The sequence below is a fragment of the Indicator indicator genome, chromosome 23 (assembly GCF_027791375.1).
Source record: "Indicator indicator isolate 239-I01 chromosome 23, UM_Iind_1.1, whole genome shotgun sequence".
In the NCBI taxonomy this organism is placed as follows: domain Eukaryota; kingdom Metazoa; phylum Chordata; class Aves; order Piciformes; family Indicatoridae; genus Indicator; species Indicator indicator.
In genome coordinates this window covers 11,199,743-11,222,915 of record NC_072032.1, presented here as the reverse complement: position 1 = coordinate 11,222,915, position 23,173 = coordinate 11,199,743, and positions in this window count along the sequence as shown.

The following is a 23,173-nucleotide window of genomic DNA, read 5'->3' as shown; positions in this document are numbered from 1 at the left end:
ATATTTTATCATTCAAATGTGGGAAGTTCTAAGAATCAAGCTGAGATACTGAGAAATTATTCAATGCTAAGGTAGGTGTGAATTTGCAGTAAATGATGTCTTCTAGGGTTACAGTCTGTGTTCTTGCTGGTGTCCCATGGAATTCATGTCCTGCTGCATATATTTATCTTATAGTCACATGCAACTAAAAGGTGAAATGTTTTCCACTACCACCAGATGAGAACTTCTGATCAGTTTTTCTGAATTATTCCCTGATAGGTTTAGAAGTTTATGCTCTCCAAAGCATGTGGTAAGTTGGATTTTTATGAACCTTCAGATTTCTTGGTGTGTTCATGTCCTAAACTCTGTCCATGTGCTCAAATATTCCTGAGCACTGCCCCTTCTCTGAGGAGATGGCTCAGCTGGGTGGCTGCAGCCATCTTTCTCTAGTACATGTCAGTCAACTTCACAGTCCTGCTTCTCAAGGAATTTGTAGTGTGGTCTAAAAAAAAACCCACAAACTGCTTTTCTCTGAAAAGCTGCTGTGATCTTACTGTTTTCATAAGTTGATGCACAAAGCCCATTATTACCCTGAATAATAAAAAACTTTAGCTCTTACATTTATTGCATTTAGGATAATCCTACAGTATGAAGACTTTGATACATGTCCCAGTCAAAGCTGTTTTACAGATGGATTTTCTATCTCAGTCTCATCATGATCTTTTATTCTCAGTGCCTGTTTCTCTAGCTGCCTTTGACTTGAACATTCTTTTGGGTTTTATTCCCATTGATCTTTTCACCATTTTCTATGTCAATGCCCTGCCTACCCTGAAGATATTTTTGTTTACATTTCCAAGCTGCTCTCATTCTTCCTCCCTAACATACATGTGTATTATTTACTCTAACCAGGAATCTCTTGTCTTCTGTGCCCCCAGCCCCTCCTCTTGCTGCCCCTCTTAACCTCCTCAGATTTTCTGTATTGTATACTGACTTCCACTCTCCCTGCCTTTTGCTACCCTTCCCACCCCATTTAGATCCATTACCTGTCCACAGTTTAATCCTTACAAATGAGCTTTGCTCTTTTTGCTCAGCCCTGGGGACCCCACCTTGAGCCTTGGGATTCCAGCTGGAGTCTAAATCCTTAGCAGTGGTAGCTGCCTTTGAAGTGCTGCAGCAGCTGAGGTTGAAGATTCAGGGGTGCCTTTGCCTTCACTGTAGCCCAAGTTCCACCAGGCTGAGCAGAAGGGTCAGGTAATTCTGGAGGATTAAAAGCAACATGGGGAGAGGGAGTAGACGCTGTTCTGCAGGGAAGGCATGGCCTGGCTGGAGATTGGAGAGAGCAATTTGGTCAGAGAGGGGTGTAGTGGGTGGCAGACAAGCCGTGTGCCCCACCACCTTCTGTAGGTAATGTCCCCACTACTAACCCCCACGATTCACAGATGGTGGGCTTTAAACATGTGCTCCATATTAATGCACTTAAAAGTTTTTTTGCAAGGTGACAGTGGATTGAAAGCAACAAACAAATGAAGTGACATAGTGTAATGCTTTCCAAAAGTGAGGTGACAGATGCTTGATGTCCTTAGACATGGGGAGCAGGGCTGGGGTGGGGAAGAAGCATGTTTTTTCCTGAAGCTGAGGCCAGGTGAAGGGAATAAGCATGGTCAGACCCTGATCTTACGCAGATCCACGCTGGTGAAGTGACCTGCCTGCTCGGAGCTGTTGTAACTAATCATTTCAGTAACAGCTCTGCAGGTACAAATTGTAAGGTGATGTGGTAGATGCTGAAGGGTACCTTGTGTCTGACTGCATGTTACATTACTAGTGCTTTTAAAATGTGTATTTGAAGTGTTATTGGACTCATGCAACTTCTTGTCTTTTCATGGTTTGATGATTTGGTGGGGTCAAATTGAGCCTCTTTCACAAACAGTGTGAAGGTTTTTGCCTTACAACCAGCTTGTTGTGAGTGCCAGAACCTGTGGCAATTTCATGACCTCCTCTCTGAACACACTGTTCTTCTGACAGTTCATAAAAGTTATGAAAAGACATGAGGCTTCTTTTTTTAACCAGAATAGCTTAAAAATACAAAAGATTCAAAGGACACGTATCAGGTCACTAAAAAGATGTGAAGTATGCTCTTTTGAGGAACTTGAGAATTGTCTGTGTTATCTACTAGACATCTATTTACCAAAACCCCCTGTTCTTAAGGCACTGTTTGTATTTCACTGGAACTAAAGGGATTTTTGGATCAGATAGCTTCTTTTAAATGCAGAGCTCCTTTGCACTGGCAAATGTACCTGATAATGAAGCTGGTAACCAAAATTTTCTATCAATTTTGTAGTGGAAAATAGCTTAATATTATTTAAAGTTAGCTATTATTTTGCTTTTTGATGATGAGGTGGTAATTTAGGTAAGTTGAAGTAGTTTTTTTTTTTTTATCCTTTTAACAGTTATTTTGTATTAGGAAAATGGTTGATTTTTCACCAAAGGAGGTTTGTAATACTTGTTTCATGATGACTGTGGCCTTTTCATACAACTTGTAGTGGAGAGTACTGTTTAGAAGGTGTCCCTGTTCTATGTGTCACTGTGAAGAGCAAGCTATGTACCTAGGCCATGCTTGGGTCACAGCTCTGAGCTGGCCCAAGAGCTGCAAGTGACTGAAAGCAAAACAAAATCTCCCATAGCTTGTTGTCCACAACCCCTTCAAAATAAATCTTGGTATATCTACCTAGAACTGTATGGCCCTGTTTGTTTTGTCATTGCCAGAAGACAAAAATGCTGTTCCTTACCATAGTTAACAATTATATATTAATGGGGGATTTTCTGCAGGAGAATTGTTTCCTATTTAGAACACTTGCATTCATTTCTGATGTGGCTTAAAAGCTTGCATGAGGGGCCTGATGTGTTTAAAGCTGCAGTGGGTTTTAGAGAAATTGCATTTATGCAGCTGTTGTGATCAACAACTTGTCCTTCTGGAGCTGGAGCATCATTTCCCAAGCAAAAAGCTCGTTCCACAATGTTGCATTTTCTTTCTCAGCTCAAGTATTACTGCTTAACATATCATCTGATTTCTTGGGGCTGTCTTTATTTGAAACCAACTCCTAACCACTTAAAAATGTCAAAATAGCTGAATGCTGCTGAAAAGAAAAAGCCAAAATGTATCTCTGTTTGCACAGGGGTAATGGCATACATATGAGATTAAAACTGCAGTCCAGATAATTATCCGTAGGAAGCAAATTTATCCTCTGATTTCAGATGCTATGAATAGAATGTGATTAGAATTTAATGTGCTACAGTTTTTATTTGCAAAATACACAGGTCTTACATAAAACCTCTCTTTATAAAGTACTCTCCAGAAGCCTTGGGGATCTCTGTTTAACTTGCAAATGCCGAAGTTTGATCTTCCCCAAATAGAAGATAGTGAAGCTCCTGAGTTCCATGAACTGATTTCTATTTTCAGCTTCCCATAGAGAGCTGACTGTTCAGCCAAATTAAACGTTTTTTTTTTTCCTCCTTCTTTTCTACTCCACTTCATCTTCGTTCGTTTTGGTTTTGGCACCATTTTGAACTGGAAAACGTCCAGTTAGTTAATTGGCCATTTGCCTTGTTTTATGTGGGGGGTGATGTCAAGTGCTGAAATAACCAGTTGACTGAAAGCAATCTTGTTTCAAAGGTTGGTCAGAACCAAACCTCAGAAGGTACCAATTTCAGGTTTGTTTTGTATTTAACCACTACGCTGTGTTCCCTATCTGAGTGGACAAACCTCAGAGAAGAATATAGATTTGAGGTCAAGAGCTCATGTTTGCTCAGATACCACATGTAGAGCACTGAATTCTGGAGGAAATAGGAATCCAGATCTTTTTTTAATTGCACTTTCAAGGCTCTCTCTATCTCTACTCTCTAATGTCATATTGGCAATCAGTGTTTTTATAAAAATATTAATTCAAGCCCCCATTTAAATAACAAAATGTGATATGGCAATTGCACTTTGGTTTACAAAGGTTTTCTTTCAAGGATGAGTGGAAAAAAACTGCTTATGTTGCATGAGGTATCTTTGGCATAGGTGAAGATGTTCAATGCACATTATTCTGCTTTCTACTTACTCAGAATATTCTTTAGCATGATAATGATTATAAACAGAAAATTCCAAACTGCTTTTAACTAATTTGTGCCTCAGAAACCTGGTCCTGCAAACTGCTGCAGGCAAACATTTTTTCTTTGCTAGCTAAACTCTGTTTCTGTCCTTTTCTGGGCTGATCCATACCAGGTAGCTTGCAGGATCATGACCTACTAATCCTTTTTGATTTCTGGTGAGCTTTTAAAAACAAAGTAGACCAAGAAACATCAAAGGAGGATTTAAAAGACACACACCGTGCCCTGAGAAGTAAATGTTGCTTTGGAAAGCATTCAGTCCTTTACAGAGAGGTGAATGCTGTGGTTCAATACTGTTCACCAAAAGCACTTAAGCATATGCTCAAAATTAAGCTTGTATTTAAGTTCCCTTGAAGTCTATGTAAGTACACACTTGAAGCTAAATACATTCTGGCATACTTTGCTGACACAGAAATTCTGGCTCTATTGAAATGAATGCCTTTGAGGCTAAAGTTCTTTCAGGAATTTCAGCGTTGTTTCTTAAATTATCTACCCATTGTGAAGGGCATAAAGTAAAGCCACTCCCAACTTAAAAAGACCAAAAAAGAAAAACAAAAGAAAAGAAAAAAAAAGATGCTTCTCTTATTCAGTTGCTTTTCTGATACTTTTGCCTAGTGCATGAATGATACAAAAGTTCAAAAAAAAGGAAAAGCAAAGAAAAAAAATATGCGGTTCAGTTGTGTGATTAGAGCATTTACTTCACATTGGGCGAGCTGCTGTTTTTGGAACAAATGCTCCTCGGATCCATAATGAATCAGAAACAGAGGAAAGAATCTGGAGACACTTGGCAAGTCTCATTGCAAGCTGAATACTGACTGATAGTGCAGGAAAACATACCAAGCTCCCATTTGTAGTGTCTGAATTGCAGATCTGACATGGAGGATAAACAAGAGCCGGTACTTCTCGCTCAGATATGGGGAGGTATTTGATCAGCATCTGTGGAAAAATGAAGTGTGATTTCTGGATCCATTCCAGTATTTGTCAAAGACTGGTGAGGCAATGTTTAACTGCATAATGGAAACTGGAGAGAAAATTTGACATCCCACTCATCAATCCAATTGCTTTTTTATCTCCCCACTGTCTTGGAAAGAGAGCAAAGTGTAAACCAACATTTGGCACAAATGGGCTGTCTGTGCCATTTAGCAGCAATTTGCATGTAATTGGTAACAATTATACAGACAACCCATTTATAACAGTGAGTGAGCTCACAACGTAGCATAAACTACAAGAAAACGAATCATATCCCCCAGGAATCACACAGTGATGTAAGGAAGGAAATGGAAGTCTTTCAGTTTAACCCCTTTCCTATTTTTTTTTTTTTTGTCACCCAGAAGTTCAGGGGTGCAAATAAGTCCTTAGTAGGTTACACATTGTCAAAAAGTACAATTTGTTTGTGCCTGTTAAACCTGAATATCCTCAAGAGTCTTAAGAGAGAGTGCTCCCTAATTTTTTTCCACTATGCTTCTGCTAATCTTTTAGACTAAATGGCCAGCCTTTGAAAGTCAGAGTTTAACTCTGTCTCTATACAGTTAGCAGCTGACTTGATGAGAATTTTCCAGTCCCTTCTGTGAGGAGAAGCTGATGGACATCCAGGTTGCCTCAAGCAGATGCTGAGCTGGCAGCCAATGATGACTGAAGCTCAGTTGAACATGCTCAAAGGTTCAGCCACATTTTGCAGTGACAGAAGCTAAAGTTAGTTGATTAAAATACAAATAATTTGAACTTTACATGTTGTCAGCAGTTATTTTTTTCCCATTGTGTTTTGAAGAAGACAGAAACTCTGTCCTGGGTTAACACAGGACAATCTCTCACAATCTCCACACACAGATGGGAGGGAAAGTAACACAAAAAAACCCCCAGCTTCTGGGTTGAGAGAAAGAGGTGTACTGGAACTGAAATAACACAATGCACAATTACCTTTGCCTATATACAGAAAAGTGCAGCAAAATGCAGAAGCAGCAGAAGCTAGTGACCTCCTCTGAACCATAGCCCACCCAGTGGTAAAGACCCACACCCCAAAACCATGGAAATGGGAAGCAGTGATAGCTGGCAACATAATAAAGAAGGTTTTATGTCCCTTACCTGGAGAATGCCTGTTTTAGAAAGTGTTAAAACCATGAGCAGTACAAATAATTACAACAGAAAAAGCAGAGGCTCTTTGATTCAAGGTTGTTTTGCACTAAACTGCTGTGGCCTTCAAAACATTTGCTAAATTTTAATAAATAGTAGATGAAAAAAGGGCTAAGGGTTTATCCATACAGCTACACACTGCTTAATCTCCTACTTGGAGTCAGGACATGGATTTCATAATAGTTGGAGCTCTGCCCTTGATAACTAATTGGTTGCCATTTGCACTCACAGAATCATTGACCTTTAAATTTGTAATTTATAAGAGAGTCTTACATCTGATGATGCTTCAGATTATTTTAGATCTTACTTTTTATCCAGACCAGCTGAATAAATGTTCTGAAAAGTCACTGGGATTTGATAAAGCTGAAATAAACTCAAGCCTTTTTTTTATGTCAGTGTGGTGATGGATTTTTTTTTTTTTTTTAACTTGATAGATTTTTACTTCAATACAAAGTTTCATGTAGGAAAAATTTGTCTGCCTCGTCCTCTGATGTTAGGAGGTGGGGAGCTTACCCATAAAGACTGAGTGCTGCTGGTTTCTTTGAGCCCTTTGGAAACTGCCATTGCAGCAGTGATTCTTGTGTGAACAGTTAATGTTGCTCTGCTTTCCATAAAGTTAACTTTCTTTCTTTGGCTCTTTTTGCTGTGATTTGGCCCTTAAAGTGGTTCAGGATGAAACACCCCTAACCTTGGAAGTGCCCTTTGCAACTGAGGACTTCTCTCCATCCCAGGAGATATTTTTAACCCTATCTGTATTTTTTTCTCTGTTTGAATTCTTTTTCTCTGAAAGCTGCTGCCTTTTGTAGAAAAGCTATCATCAAAGCTGCTACAACTTCTTCTGCAAAGATTTACCATCTGAAATTATTCCTTCCAGTTCCTGGCATTCTGTTTGTGAGAACATTACCAGACTTTGGCTGTTCTGGATGTTGTTTTTCTTCCTGAGCTGCTCTTCAGGAATTGGAGAGAAGCTTCATCATAAGGGGCTCAAGAGGTCAGGATTACACCCCACTTGTTAGGGTTTTTTTTCCCCCCTTTTTTTTTTTGGCTGTATTTATGACTTGGATGGAAACCTTGTCCTTTAGGTGTGGCTGAGACCAAGATTACATGAGAAATTGGGTGACAAGGGTGGGAAACTGTGGAAGGCAGCAGCCTGCCAAAGGGATTGGGACCAAGCAGAGTGACAGAGGAAGGAGACAGGGATGTGAAAATATCTGCATGGTTGGGGCACTTAGTTACTATGGGGACATGCAACACCATGTTCACTACTGATGAAATGAACGCTGCCCTCACAGCAAGCCTTTCATGCAGTAAGTAACAGAATGTGCCACACTTTTCTGGGTGAGGAAAGGAGAAAATGTGCAGTATCTGGGGGAGGGTTTCTTCAGGGAAAAGAGTAAGTGGTTGTGTAATGGGAGGTGGTGTCAAAATGTGTGTGCATGAACAGGCAGCACTGGGCTGGAAGAGGCAGCTTGACCTTTGCCTTCAGTGTTTGACTTTGGAGCCTGAATGTTCTTTAGAACCAGACTTGGTAGTTAGATAATGGCTGGATTTGATGATCTTGGAGGTCTTTTCCAACTGAAATGATTCAGTGATTCTTCCATGTCTTTTTTTTTGAGTATAATAGAATATAATACACATTGAATATAATATCTATGTATAAATAAACACCCTGTGGTGGTGCCAAGGTGGCCACATGATGTTTAGTAGACTTTAAAGCAAATTATCTGACATTTTAGTTGGGTTTTCAATTAGACTGAGCTAGCAACATTGTAAAAAGAAAAAGATCTTCTCAGCTTTTTAAAACATATCCCTCGAGATTATTCCAAGTTACCACAAATGGATCATGTGGAGGATGTGTTCATGTTCTTAAATTCAATCAGTAATCTGTGTAAATTCATTTTAGTCTGTGGGTTTTTTCTTATGCTGGTTTCTGCAAGTTTTTTGTGCCATAGGATCATGCATTGGTTTTGCACACTATTCTTTTTGTTTTCTTATGGAAAGCTTAAGACTGAAAAATATGCTATTTTCTTCTCTGTTTCCAAGTTGCTTAAGGATTTGTAATGGTGAAGTGTAATGCTGTCATATAAGAGTTGGGTTTTTTTTCCTCTTGTAAGTGCTTGTCTGCATGTATCCGTGGTCCATGCATGATCCCACTGGCTGGCTCTGTGTGAGCAGCAAGTTGTGAACATAAATGCTGGCAGTATCCAAGGGCTAAGGGAAAAAGCAGGGTGCAAATACCACTGCAATGGATCAGCAGAAGACATAATCAACAAGGGAATAATATCTGCAAATACATTTTGATGTATTTGCCTAGCAATATTAAAGAAAAGATGTGGAAAAATGAACTGCTGTGATTATCTGACAAGCGAGTGAAATTGCCATAGTCACTACCAGTTAAGCTTGGAATTAGTTAGTCATAGCAGACTGAAGGCTGAAAAAATTAAAGTACCAATATGAGATGCCAAAAATAACTGCAGATAAAACAGAATGTTAATTTTTTATTTTTTTTGCTTTCTCTGGCCTCCTTGCCCCTCCCCATCTGGTATTAATTTTGATTTGATTTGATTTAAAAGAGTCTTTAAGACATCAAGAGTGTTAGGGCTTTGTAGGGTTAGAGGACTAGGTCTGCTTTTCACATTGAAGTGAAAAGAACACACCTTTGAAGTACAGTCCTGGTTCTGAAAGGCATATCCCCACCCCATCTTGTAGAGTAGAGGCAACCTCAGATGGTTTAAAATATTGGCTTGAGATGTTACATTTGAAAATGTTTTGAAGCAGTTTTGTATCCTCTTGAGCTCTATCACAGCCCTGATGGGGATGCTGCTGACTCAGAGACAGATGGAAAGATGTACTTAGGAAGTGGAAGATTTAAATGAAATTCTCTTGCCCACCCAATTCTGCACTGCACAGCCTGGGTTGTGCTCCATGTTGCTGGCTCCTTAATTGTCATCAAAGCTCCTATTACTTCTCAGAGTACAGACAGATGGAGGTCACAACCAAGAGACTAGGTTTTTATGCCAAGCTTTCTTCCTCTGGCATGCCACTTGTAATTCCATAAAATGTAAGAAGCCTTACTTGCCACTCCAAGGTACCTAATCTTCAAGCATGGTTTGGCTGTGGCAGGGTAGCATGCTGTGCTGGAGAACCAGGCTTTATTTTAAGGGTTGCCTAAATAGTGAATGGATCAGGCATGCCACTTAAATGTGGTGCTTGTTCTCATAGCAGGAGAGAGAGGCAGGTTTTACTCTTTCCTTTTGCTGAAGCTGTTTGGGCTGATCTACAGGAAGATGCTATTGCTTGGCTGATCAGCAGCACCTCTGTGTGAGGGATCAGCTCTGGCCATCTCTGCAAGGCTTGCAGTTGGAACAGAAGCTCCTTCCCCAGTGAGAGCAGCAATTTGTCAGGTGTCTTAAGCCTCTGTGGGAGAGTGGCAGGGAATTCCTATGGGTGCTGCAGCTCTGAATGTCTCTGTTTGCTTGACTAGGTGGGCATATGGCAGTGCTGAGACTAAGACAGTGACCTGCTGCAGACCACTGCACTTCAGCTGCTGAGGGGGTGACACAGTTTACTTTTCCTTCTGAGAGCAGCTTGGGAGGTCCAGGCTGGTCTAAACGGAAAGGGTTTTAGCCTGTACCCACAGAGCTGTTCTCAGATAGCTGACTGTAGATGTGCTGAGCCCTCTCAATAGGTATCAGTGCTGGAGAAATTATGGAGCAATACAGACTCCCTGGCCAGGGCAGCCAGTTGCTGTCTCCATTGACAGGGAGCAGTACATCTGCAGTGCATCTGCAACAGGGAGGGTCAGCAATGATGTAGTCCTCTCTCCTATACAGCACAAATCATCTATTGGATCCTTTCCTAGCATAATACCCCCTCCACAGGTCAGATTTCATTTTCATATCACAATTTTTTGCATTAAAAAAAATAATGGAAAATAAGAAATGAGGGAAGTGTCTCTGCTTTGATAGTGTGCTGGGATATTAGATGGTAACTGTGGTGTCTGCCTTCTGGGAAATGTCACTGCTCATCAGAGTTAATGTGAATTATTTTTTCAGCAGTGCAGGCCTATGAAGCTATTTTCATGAATAAAAAGAAATTATTTAACAAGAATAATACCTTTTTCATCCCATTCCTTCCTTGTCATGGTTAAGAATGCTACACCATTAATATTCTCTGAGTAGTAGAGAGTTTTATTAGAAATGGAACTATTGTAAGATTTACAATTCCTGTGTCTAATTTTATGAAACAATATTAATTTCTCAAGCTACTGCCTGAAAGAAAACATCTCCCTGTTGATTTATAGCCTTTGGTCAAATACCTGCACAGAGTCTGATCCATCTGTTAGATTGTACAAATTTTTAGGAAGATTAATTGAAGCATGTAAATGACATCTTGTTGAGATTTCTCCTTGTCTAACTATGTGTCTGTCAAATAGACAATTGCCCTGATTAAATTTGTCAAAGAAAAGGAATTTTAACTAGGTATAGAAATAAACGTTTTGTGGGGTTATAGCAATTAAAATCTTCAGTTAATGCAGCAACTTAAGGAAGCACTGAATTTTGTAGACTTAATAAAAAAAAGAAGCAAAACCAAAAGAGGATATTTTCATTAAGCCACCTGTGAGATTTTTCCAATGGTAATATTGAAGGTATGTATTTGTTGCATTTCAGGATCACAATCTTCTGGGTTTAACATCTAGGGCAGCTCAGTCCCAGCAGTTCAGTTGCAACTCCTTGCCCACCCCTCCCCTCTGAGTGGGCGAGGAGGAAAGGAGCCAGGAAAGATGGAATGTCCTTTGAGATAAGGACAATTTACTACCCTGTTGCAGGGATATCAGATCACACAAAGGAAAAACCAAACAGGAGTAAAGGTACCAGCGTACACAGCGGGTGAAAGCGTGAAAACCGCCGTGTGCAAACTGAAACCAGAACAAAAAGGACAAACCCCAGCCCAGAAACAGGGGAAGAAACACAAAAAACCCCAGAACAGCTATAGAATACATTGCAAGTCCCATAAACCCCAGGCAAACCCCTTTCCTGTCATACAGTGAGCATGATGTGAGCATGGTGTAGAATGTACAATCCAGCTTGCTCTGTTGCTCTGTGCCACTTGGAGAGGGAGGTAGTCTTCATGCCCTGTCCCTCCCCCCTCTTAGTGTGGCCAGTCAGCTTAAACCAATACAGATAATTTCTTTGTTTAATTTTTTTTTTCCTCAAGTTTCTCTTCGTGAATGTAGAAATACAGTGCTTTGAACACAAAAATTGTTCACCTGTTTTTGGTACTCAAATGTTCAGATGGGCAATGTCAGACCTGTGCTACTAAATATGTTATACAGGGGGGAGTTTATGGATTAAATTGCTCTATTTATTTAGGAAGTAATAAAGCCCTTAACTAAGAGCAGAATTTGAAATGACAGGAATCTCATAGGCTCTTATGCCCTATGGAAAGCAGATGGGCCTCAGAGGCTCTGTATGTAAAGTCTTTCCATAAAGACTGATCTAAACCTCTCAGCAAAAGATATAAGAGCATGTTGGTTCCAAGTACAGACAAAGTTAAGTAAGATGAACAAACAAAGGCTAACCATGTGTATAATTTTGCTCTTTTACAAGAGTTGTACTGGGGAAATGCAGCATGGAAGTGTTAAAGCATTAGGAGTGATGGAGACTAAGAATAGGAAACTTAATGTGTAGGCTCTTGGTGCCAAATCTTTCATGAGCTAGCACCATGTGAATCTTTGTCTTCAGTAAAAGAAAATATCTTAGATCTGGTACCATGGATAGGAGTCAGGATTGCTTTTGTTGGAATGTTGGTTTTGTTTGCTAGTCAGAAGCACATCTTCATGTTTATTTAATATGGGCAAGAACATCTTGCCAAAAGGAGGGGGTTTTTGATATATAAATATAATCCAAAAGGAGCAGAAGGTCATTCTGTTGAATAATGAGAAGGTGAGAGAATAAATTTGACAATTATGATTGTCCTGACTTTTTTATAGATAGATGTGAGTAGGAGCAGCAGCTGCAGTGAGAGTGCTTATGGTTTTGAAGCATTAGCCTGCACATCGTGGTTGTGTTCATTTGTTTTGTTGCCCTACACAGAAACTGTATATTATTAGACATAGGAAATGTAAAGCTATCCATTCTCAGTCTTCTGAAGCTGGTTGTTTTGAGTTGTCCCCCACTCCCAATTAACTTTTGTTGGGAAAAAAAAAAAAAAAAAAGCCTTTAGGATCTTTAGGGGTAAAATTTCAGATTGACTATGAATACAGCTCGGCTGATTCAAAATCTGTGTGTTTCTGGTGGGGGTCTCCAGAAAGTGAGAACAAAACTATTGTCTTGAGCTGCTGAATTGTGAGAAGTTCAGCAGAAGCTAGCGATTCTAAGGATCTAGAGATGTTTAATCTTCAAATTTCAGTGAGAATCAGGGTAGAAATCTGGATATGAGCAGCCAAACGCTCTTGTGGGACTGACCCTGACTGAATTTGAGAGATGCAACTGAAACAGCATGTGCAAAACCTGACAGATTGTTGGGTATCTTCAGGTGGATGCATGCATAGCACAAGAGCTCAATAAAAATAGGCTTAAAAATGATCATTCAGTTGATTATTGTGATTTGAAAATGATATGCTGTGGACTCTAGCAGAATTTTAGATAACTGCTCCAAAGTGTTATTCCAGAATCCTTCTAGAAGAATAAATGATCCTGCTCTTTGGATGCCCAGAGAATTGAGTTTTTATTTGTTCTTTATTTATTGCTTTTACTGGAATTCAGCACTGGGAATAGAATATTGTTTTTAGTCTTACAACTGCTTTTCATCAAAATGATCTAAAATCCTGTAGCTATATACTTCTAAGGGAAGTGCTCTTCTGGGGGCTGGCTTTGCTAGAGTTTATTTCAGTAAGTAACTCTGGAATAACTAGTTTAATGTGGCATTTTTGTGGTAATTTAGTATTTTTGGTAAATAGTCTTTACTGAAACTCCATATTAGGCATATTTGCCAGGCAAAATTTATCTGATGTTTGTGTATGGGGGATAATCATTGTATTATCATGTCGAATTTAGGGCTTTGCCATCCACTTGCTTGTAATTCCTGGCACAGTGAAATTTAGTCCTCCTGAGTAACCCTCCCTGAATTGCTCAGTGCTGTTTCTGGGTAGAAGCACAGAAGAATTGGAGTCAATTGGATTTGCTCTGGCAGGGGGGTTGGACTAGATGATCTTTTGAGGGCCCTTCCAGCTCCTAACATTCTGTGATTTTTTTTTTTTTTTTTTAACAGTAAACTTGAGAAACACTCAGCTTCTAATAGGAGACTAACTAGATCGTTTCAATGTGCCTAGCAGTACCTTTAAGACAAATTAGTTATTTTCAGTCCTGTCTATCATAAGGAATTTTACATGACAGCCAGGTGATGAGGCATAAATTGGCATTCTTCAGCGTAACTGAGACGACCCTTCTCTGCTTCTAGTCCTTGCAGCCCCTCTGCTAATCTGACAGCTCAACAAAGGTGACTGGTGTCTCTGGCTTTTGAAAGAGTTCAGGTGATCTAAGCCCAACAGCTGTGTGTTTTCTCCCATGAACATCTGGCACTCATCGTGGTATGTATTGTTGTATGGTTTGTTTTACGTGTGCCGATGCTGCCTGAAAGCTACTAGAAGGCCAAAGTTTATTTTGGCTAAGTAGTCATCTATTTAGAATACACAATAATATAAAACTGCTCCTTTCCCTCCAAAGCTGTTTTGATAAGCTACAAAGCAAAGAGGGGAAAAAACTAGACATGAGGAATGATAAGATGGATTCTCTGGTGTATCTGCAGCTTGGGTGGCTGCAGGTCAGATCTATAAAGGAAAAGGGATCGGTTCACACTGGTATCCATCATTAATAGTAACTCAGGACAAATATTAATACTAGTGAAATCAAAGCTCCTTGAGTTTTAAATGGGCTAGTTACATGTAATAAACCACTTAAAACATGATGAATAGCTTTACAATCATAGCCTCTTCAGCAATTAAATGTCCATTAAGTAACATTTTATATCTTTTCCACTACCAGAATGAATTATTTTAGATTCAGTGTATTAAGATGAAAATGCTGATGGCACCAAAGGTAAACCTGCCACTGGTTTGAATGTGGAAGGTTTTCCTGAGCAATGCATGGTGTGACTCAGAGGTAGCCTTTTATTACAATGACTTCTAAATAATATGTGACTGTAATGGCTGTGCTAATAGAAGAATGAAAGGTGAATTTTTAAAACATATAAGAATCTCCACCAAATTTATACAACTTGAATCATATACATCGAACCTTTGGTCTAAATATGATTCCTGGAAAAAAAAAAAAAAGAAAAAAAAAGATTAAGTCACAAAAGGGTTGCTAGTGGGTCATGAAGGAGAAACTACTCCAGTCTGTTCTGCAGAAATTTGTATTTAATGTCTTAGTATGAGTTTACTCAGCGGTCTGCAACGGAAACTTTGGTTGATGTGTCCCTTTGTTTGCTTTCACATATTCATCAAAAATTACAGAAAGGCTCAGTTCTGTGTGAGACACAAAATGGAAACAGCCCCTTGCTCCTTGAGTTCAGTACTTAAAGGTGGAAAGAAAATATGCACTGGGAAACCCATTGGAAGTATTAGCTTTCAAGTTATATTTTGAGACAGAAGAAGATGGAATTAATTCAAAAGTGAAGGTGGCATCATATTTATCATAAACTCCAGTTTTGTTTCTCTTGTATGAAATGTGTCAAGCTGTCTGTGGGACCAGCCCTTTCAGAGTTATAGGCTCGACAGGATTTGCCATCTTTGGGTATGCTCTAAAACAAAAAAAGAAAAAAAAAAAGAAAAAAAAAAAGAAAAGAAGTCAATTTAGCATAATACAGAAACCTGATAGCAATTATATATAGCAAGGAGAAATTAGTTTGGGACAGAAGTATTTTGAAAGGGATTCTGTCCTGTCTAGGTGGAAGTTCCATTAACTTTATGCTAGTGTGGAAAAAAGCCACAGCCAGAAATGGGGCACCTTAGAAGACACTGCTGTCTGGGCACAGGAGAGAGGCAGTTGTTAAATGGTGCCATGGAGATAAAGACAAGCTCTGTGTTTTGTTGGAACTGCTTAACATAAAGGTGTTAAAAGAAAACAGTAGTGGGTCTTTGTGTTAAATTGACTGCAAAAGAGAGGCATGGGAAAGTTGGATGGTTGAAGTATTCCTACACTGTACTTATACTTTCAAAGCTGTTCTCCTGCCTCTTGGGTAAATAATATCTAGAAAATATTTATAACATATACAGTCAGCTTGATGTTTAGGTCTTTCAGAGCCTAGGAGGGGAGAGGGGAAAAAAAAAAAGGAAGTAGCAGTAGTGTTAACACAGTTCAGCCCTTGTGTACTTAAACTCTAAACTCATGGAGGAAGAGTTGCACAGGGATAGGTTTGCACAGTGCTCGATGCAGTGGGTTCCTGGCTTCTGTATCTTATTATACTACAAAGAGCAGACAAGAAACATGACTACATTACACTCACTGTACTTCAGAATTGCAGTTCAGACAGTAGTGATCAAACCAGTGGTAAAATGGGATTTCAGTCTGGTTTTGCACATGCATAATTTGAAATTAAATCCTCCAATAAGCCAGGAGAACTATAGCTGTAGGGGGAGCAGATGATCAGAGTTCAGAGGCCAGACAGTTAGTGGAAGGAAAAATGGGCTCTGGGGTTTCCTTTGTTTCAGCCAGATACATCCCTAACCCACAAAGGCAAAAATTGTCTTAGCTTGGCCAACTATTGACTTCCTCTTCTCTCTCTCAACTTGTGGCTTCTTTCTGCTTGTACAAACTACAGCTCTAGAGGAAGTAGCAAGCAGTACTAAAGCTAGTGTTAGACTAGCCTTGTCTTTGCTTATTCTCTTCAGTAGCTGCATATAGCCTTTATCCCTGGAAATAAAGGCTTTTCCTAAAGCCTTACATATTTTTAAGTGCTTTAGGGTGCTGTTCTTAACATATAGCTGAGCTGTTGTATTTAAACACACAGGACAGTATCTTTCCTTCTCCAGCAAAAAAAAAAAAACCCAAAAAAGTGTTTTTTGGTTAGTTGTTTTGTTGTTGTTGTTGTTGTTGTTGGGGTTTTTTGATATTTGTTTGTTTGGGTTTTTTTAAATGAAAAAATGAACAGATGAAATTTTGGTGATGCAGTGTAACCAAGCACTGAAATTTGTTCCCAAGCTTTTCCTATTCTTCCATCTACATGACTGAACAGGGGGACTTTCAGTGCCAAAGGCAGATGAATGCTTGTATAATATCCATCCTGGTCATTCTGGGCAGCCTTGTTAAAACTCATCTTGTTCCTCTCAGGAATCACAGGGAAGACCTCACCTCTCCTGTTCTGCTTGCTCCACTAGATTGGGAATCCCACCAGCTCTGCCCACAGGAGGAGAGCAAACAACAGCAAAGATGAAACCCAGTGTGTATGTGAAAGAGGAGAATTTTGCTGAAGGCATGTGAAGTATCGTGGGAGGCTTAAGATAAATGTTGTTTTTGTGTTTGGAGTGCAGCTGTGGAATATCTGACCTCAGGCTCAATAGCTACCAGGGACTTTGAGTTTCATCATTTGATGGTATAAAGTTTCAAGAACCTTGATTCTGCACTGCTAACGTTTTAGATGCAGTGGATGCTGCCTCTAGTTCTTAGGCTGAATTTGCTGAAGGGCATGAACTCAAGTATTTTCCCTCTTTGTTTTTTTTTTTTTATTGGATAGAACAGACTGACACTAGCTTCACATACAGATGAATTTCTTCTTTAAAACTCTGTTTTTCCACAAAGCCTGCAAAAAGAGTAGCAAGCTGAGACTGCTGCCCTTCAAGATGACTTGTTCAGTTTTATTTGTGATTTCCCATCTACCCATCTGCACCTCTCTGTACTTCTCTGGTACTGGAACTGCCCTGTTTCAGTCACAGGGGTGGTTCTTCTGCTCAGGCTCAGGCTATACTTTATGCACTGATGTCCATGTTCAGTACTTGTTGTCCTTGCAGCTAATTCAAATACAAACAAAAATGAGTTTAGCAACACCTCAGGAGCTGCAGTCAGCACCTCTCCCTCTGCAGATGCCTGTGATTGCTGTTACTTACATGTGCAGGCTAAATCCTCATGGTGTAATTCCTCTTGTATGCATATTTACCCTCATATCCTTCTCACCACAATGCTTCACATTGCCAGAGACTTGGGACTATATTATTTTCAGAGGAGAGCAAAAGATATTCCTTGTCTCAGCAGGATGCACAGCCTGAAGAGACACATTTTGTCAGATCAGGCCAAAATGGTACTTGTGGTATTTTGTCTGGGGCCTTTCTTTTTTTATATAGCCACTGTGCAGAAGTGATATTAGCCTGTAGAATGGTTGCTTAGAAAAATGACTATATTCTCTAAGAGTCCCAGATGAAGGATGAGCTCTGTACAAGCTCTCTCAACACTGGACACTTTTCTCTGGAGTAGGCTACAAAATCCTTTCACAATGACTCAGTATCCCAAATCCTGCACATATTGCTTGTAAAAATATTCTGTGCTGTTTGACAATGTCAGTTGGTTCCCATACCTCTCTGAACAGGTTGATATCTTTTCCCAAGCAACTGAATGGAGAACTAATTTCAGAGCCACTCAGATATTAGCATGTTCAAGATTCAGCTGAAACTTGAACATTACTAGGTTCATGTTTCAGTTCAAGACTGTGGTAAAAGAGCAGGGAAAAAAAATCAGTGAAAATATAAACCAATAAATGTAATAGAGTGCTTCTCTCTGTGAAAAACAGTTGTATAGGTTCAGAGTGATAAAGAACAGGACTAGGAAAGGCAGAAATTTGTATGAAAATGTTAGCACTCTGTACTATAGGGCCAGCCACTGTGCTGGGTTTGAAGAAGTTTCCAGTTTCCTTATCCATGAAGAACAGGTTTCCATCTAATGGCACAGTTAAAAAAAAAACATAAATTGCCCTTTATATACTAAAAAAGGTTTAAAGAAGAAAAAATCTGATCCCTCTCATTGCCAGTACTTACCAAGATGATTTTTCAGAAACTTCACATTGGGAAAATTTGTCCATCTCTTCAGATCAACTTGTCTTTATTTCTTCACTGTTCTGATGGAACAGTTGCTGCATGACCAAGTCTGGCAGGCTAAAGTGGGACTACCTTTCAACACTTACTTTAGAGTCCATCTCCTTTGCCTATTTCTCACCCCTCCTCACTGCATCGTTGGATGTATGGTAACTTTAGTAATTTTTTTTTTTGTTGTTAAAAAATATTTTGCAAGTATGTTTTGTTTGCTTGCTTGCTTGTATTCCTTAATTGCAAAAATTATGTCATGACTTGTTTCTTATGCTGTTTACAGTGTAGCTGAATCCAAAAGACTCACAGAGAACAACTAAAGTCTGGAAAATTTCTTCTGCTTTCAGCTGAGCTTTTCACTGAACTTTGCATTGCATTGAGGGATCCCTTTGCTGTTCAGGGAGATGTGGCGTGTGGCAGCTCTTGGAAAGATGGTTGGAAAATCCAGGGATTGATACTTAAATGAGTGCTCTCAGTTCTTCTTTCCAAAGAATTATCATTTATGGACCTGAATAATTTCTCCATGTTGTTAACCAAACTAGTTGGGCAGTATCATAATTTTTTTTTTTTGTCTGCATCTACTGATTCTGTAGCTGTGGCAGCCTGGCAGGAGAGCTGACAATAACCATTCTTTTTGATTCCCAGTGTCAAAAGCTTATAAAGTTCATCAATCTTGTCATCCCACAGCCCCTAGATTTTACTTGCAGGCTATGTTTTAACTGACTTGCAGTATACCAGCACCCCCCTCTCTGTATGGACCCTGATACTGTAATCCTGTAACGGTGTTTAGGGGCAATGGTGTTCTGATTAGCTTCCAGAGGTGATTAATCCCTTTTTCACCCCCAAATGGCAGTTGTTTATATCATTCCTAGTGCTCTCAATTCTAACCACCCTTTTCTTATCAGTCAAGTCCTTTTTCAACACCTGGACCTGGCAATGGATTTCATGCATCAATGCCTAAGAGCTATTTTAGAGCCATTAACCACACCGGTGCTTACAAATAGAAATGTTACATTCTCCAAGCAGCCTCCTGCTTCCCAGTTCCTGTATTTCCCATCTTTCCCTTTCCTTTCTCACCTTGTCTATATCCCCTCAAATTATTTTAAAGTAACCCTGTGATTCAGCCTAACCTGGGATCTTTGCCAGTCTGTTCTGCCTTTCCAGTTTCCAAACATGCACTGACTTCCAGTAGAAAAAAAGAAAAAGGTTTTTACTTTACTGAGACTGGCTTAAACATCTGCCTACTCCTGGAACAGTCTCAAGCTGGAAATTTAACAATGCTGTACTCTGAGTTGGCCAGTAGGTGTCAAAATAACCTGTCATTTGAACAACTGCAGGGTGGTACTGGTGGGAAACTGATAATCTTCTGTCCTGTCTAAGGTTTGTGAAGATCTGGGCTCAGAGAGTATCTTATGTCCTTACTTGAGAACAGAGCCGATGTTGCATCAACGGAGAGTTTGGCACTAGTGTAAATAAGAGTGTTACAGATGATGTCTCAAGCCCAGTGAAGTCAGTAGATATTAGGAGTTTACCCAGGATAGTGATGCTGTGGAAATGCAAATGCTTCTCTGCTTGCCTTTTGCTCTCCCACAGCAATAGTTAGCAAATTGGAGGTATGCTTGTAGTGCTGCCAGAAATTGAGGTGAACACTTCATTTTGCTGGCCTTGTTGGCTTTGTTTTCAGTCCTTTTGTTCCACCACATCTGACCTTAAACCTGACTTTTCTGGATATCTTGTACCTGAGAGCAGACCTGAGAAGATGAGCTTTGCCCTCAGGGGTGCAAGGTGGTCTGTGCTGACTTTAGCATTCAGCATGACCCTGTGAAGTGAAATAGTTTGCCGATTGCATTTGGTGTCTCACTGAAAGCTGGGAATCCCCTGTATGTACTCAGGGCATCTGGATTTATGACCAGTTCTCATCTTCTTTGAGCAGTTTAGAAGACAGAAAGAAAGAGATTTTTTTTTTTTTGTTTTGTAGTCTTCCAAATCAGCAGCTTGCATAACATCCACCTCTGTGTTTATCCTTCTCAGCCTGAAATGTTCCTGCTTGTTAATACACAGTCTGCAGTCTCAGTTTACTGGGATGAATGCAGGCACAGGTTTGCTGTCCTAAAAGTTTATATGCTTGTCAGTATGGTGAAGGAAAAAGTTTAGCTGAGTCTATCACTTTGTATTTTAGAAACCATTTTTATGTGCCTCAGTTTAGTAATGACCCAGAGTTAAAAACGTAAGTGATGAACAGAGTTTTAGCCACTTTCCTTTGGGAATGAAGTTTTATCTGATTTTCTGTTTTCCTTAAAATGCTGCATGTGAGTCTGTATGTGGGTGAGCTGATCTTTGGGAAGGGTGCTGTTACTATTAATTTCAGTTTATTTCAAGTTTGGTTACCCACATGCAGGAAAACAGGCAGCCCTTTGGCTTCAGTGAGGATTCCAGGCACAGTTCTGGCTGTAAGATTGTTCTCCTGAATATCAGTCCCCTGCCCTCTGTTTGTGATGGTGGTACATGGAAGTAGCTACAGTAGGTGAGAGAACTAATGACTTCATTGGGAAAAAGAAAAAAAATCTGCTTCTATTTGAGGTTTTCATTGAAAGAGGAATCAAAAGCTGGGAACTGCAGTGAAATGAATAACAGGCAGGTAGAGATTGGTCATAAAAATTAGTCAGGCTGGAAATGAGAAGGTTCCCACCCCTCAGAGCAGTGAGATTCTGAAGCAGTCTGCTAACAAAATTTATAGGAGAAACAAACCCTGCAAAAACAAAGCAAGTCACAGAGTATCTGAGGTGAATTATCACAGAATGTTACAGAATGTTAGGGGCTGGAAGGGACCTCGTCATCTAGTCATCATATAGGAACAATTACCTGAATTTGGGTTTCTGAGAGCCAGGGCTGGATCTGATGACATGAAGGTTCCTTGGAACCAATACCTGAAGCCATGTGTTCCCTCTCTGATGCCACAAAACCTTGTGCTCATGTCACAGGATTTCCTAGTGCTGGGTACCGTGTGGGCTTAGATGAGCACTTGATTGAAATCTGCTGGTCAGACAGAGAAATGCAACACTGAAACATCTCACTCAGCAATGGGCAACTTGTCAAAACCAGGGCTGTTTATTGTTGGGCTGACCTGTGTCAGTTCTGCAGCTTATGTGTTAACAGCTTATCATGTTATGGATTCCTTCTTACTGCTTGATGTTCACCGGGGATTGAAGTGGAAAATTTGTTTTCACTTAGTATGAGACCAAAACAAGTAAGCCAATTTTGAACTATGGGGGGAAAATCAACCCTAAACAAGTCCACAAAGTTCCTTGGTAGGAGCTGAACCAAAGCACAAAGGCCAGTTATAGTGAATCTCTTCAGCTGAGCAGAGAGATCAGGTATGGCTTGGTTTGAAGCAGAGAGCTCTAGTTGATGAGATCTTAGAGAAGGTGGCACACATCTCGTGGATCTGTTAGCTCCTTGGCCTGGTGTATAAATAAAAAATATTTTTAGTAGCATTTAAATTGAAATACAATGTAAATTAACTTCTATCCTTTCAGCTCTCACTTATTTCAGTTGAGTTTCTGATCCTTAATGCCATGCTAGAGCAACAATAATAAAAAAAAAGTATTTTTAATACCTTCTAGTAGCTGCCAGTAATAACACTGGTTTATAATAAAGCCAACAAATACTGAAATTTGAACAGTTTGTGAAGTCAGTAGAAAATGTGTAACCACATACTCAGGCAAACAGGCTTTTCTTATATAATAATCACCCTACTCTTATAAAAAGCAGATGCAATTTCAAAGCACCAGAAAATATGTATGCTGCATATTGCAACACATCATCTCCTCCAAAGGCCACGGCTTCGTGTTTACTGCCTCCTCCTTTTTCTCAGTGGGATTGTTTTCTGGTCCCTCTCTTGCCCCCCATCGAAGGTGCACACCACCCACCACGATCATGCTCCATTAAGCTCTTGTGCTAAACAAAAAAGTTCTACAGAGCCTTCATTTATCAAGGTTCCCCCAAAGTGCTTTATGCATTTCATCAGGGATCTGCAAAACTATTCACAGCTTTGGACGCACAGCGCCGGAGCACCGTGATCGATGGGAGAGCAATTCAATAACCCAAAGCTATTGAGCAATGCTGGGTAGTGGTTTGGGACAGGAAGTGAGCAAGCAGAAGATAATGATCTGAGGAGGTTGATTGGATCCTAGTTTAAAACGGGTTGGGATTTTTTTAAGTGCTCCTGGCAGTCAGAGCCTCATTTTTAAGTTGGGTTCAGAAAATGTTATTTTTGAGAAAAATGTGATTTAACACATTGCTGAGGATTGGGTCAAGCCTGTCCCACACAGGTGCTTTACCTTGCAAGGAGAGGTGAAGTGCAAAAATGCTTTATTATTGCAAAACTTCTGATTTATTTTTGTATTTATGTATTTACTTATTGATGTTCCACTGAGGGAAGGTGATAAATACAGATGTAAAACTGTGCACAGGATGGGCAGTACAGCTTCAGGGCAGAAGAGAGCCCTGTAAACATGAAGCCTTGTTATCTGGGCTTACCTTAGTGCTCTCCATCCAAACACAGCCACAGCTTACCACTGCTTATCTTAGCCATCCTATTAATTAAAACAGAAATGCCTTCAGAGGCAACGTTCCCCCTTCTCTGCTGGAGAGCCAGGAGTGGTGTAGTGTGCTGTGATCTCTCAGCCACGGCAGAAGAGAGTTTGCTCTTGCAAACAGCTTTGGAGTGTGTCAGCCTGCTCTCCTTTCCTCTGCAGTGTGGATGTTTGGAAAGCTGCCCTGTCTCCTCAGCTGGCTATTCTCATTGCTTAGCACATTCCCTGCAGCCCCTGACAAGAACGT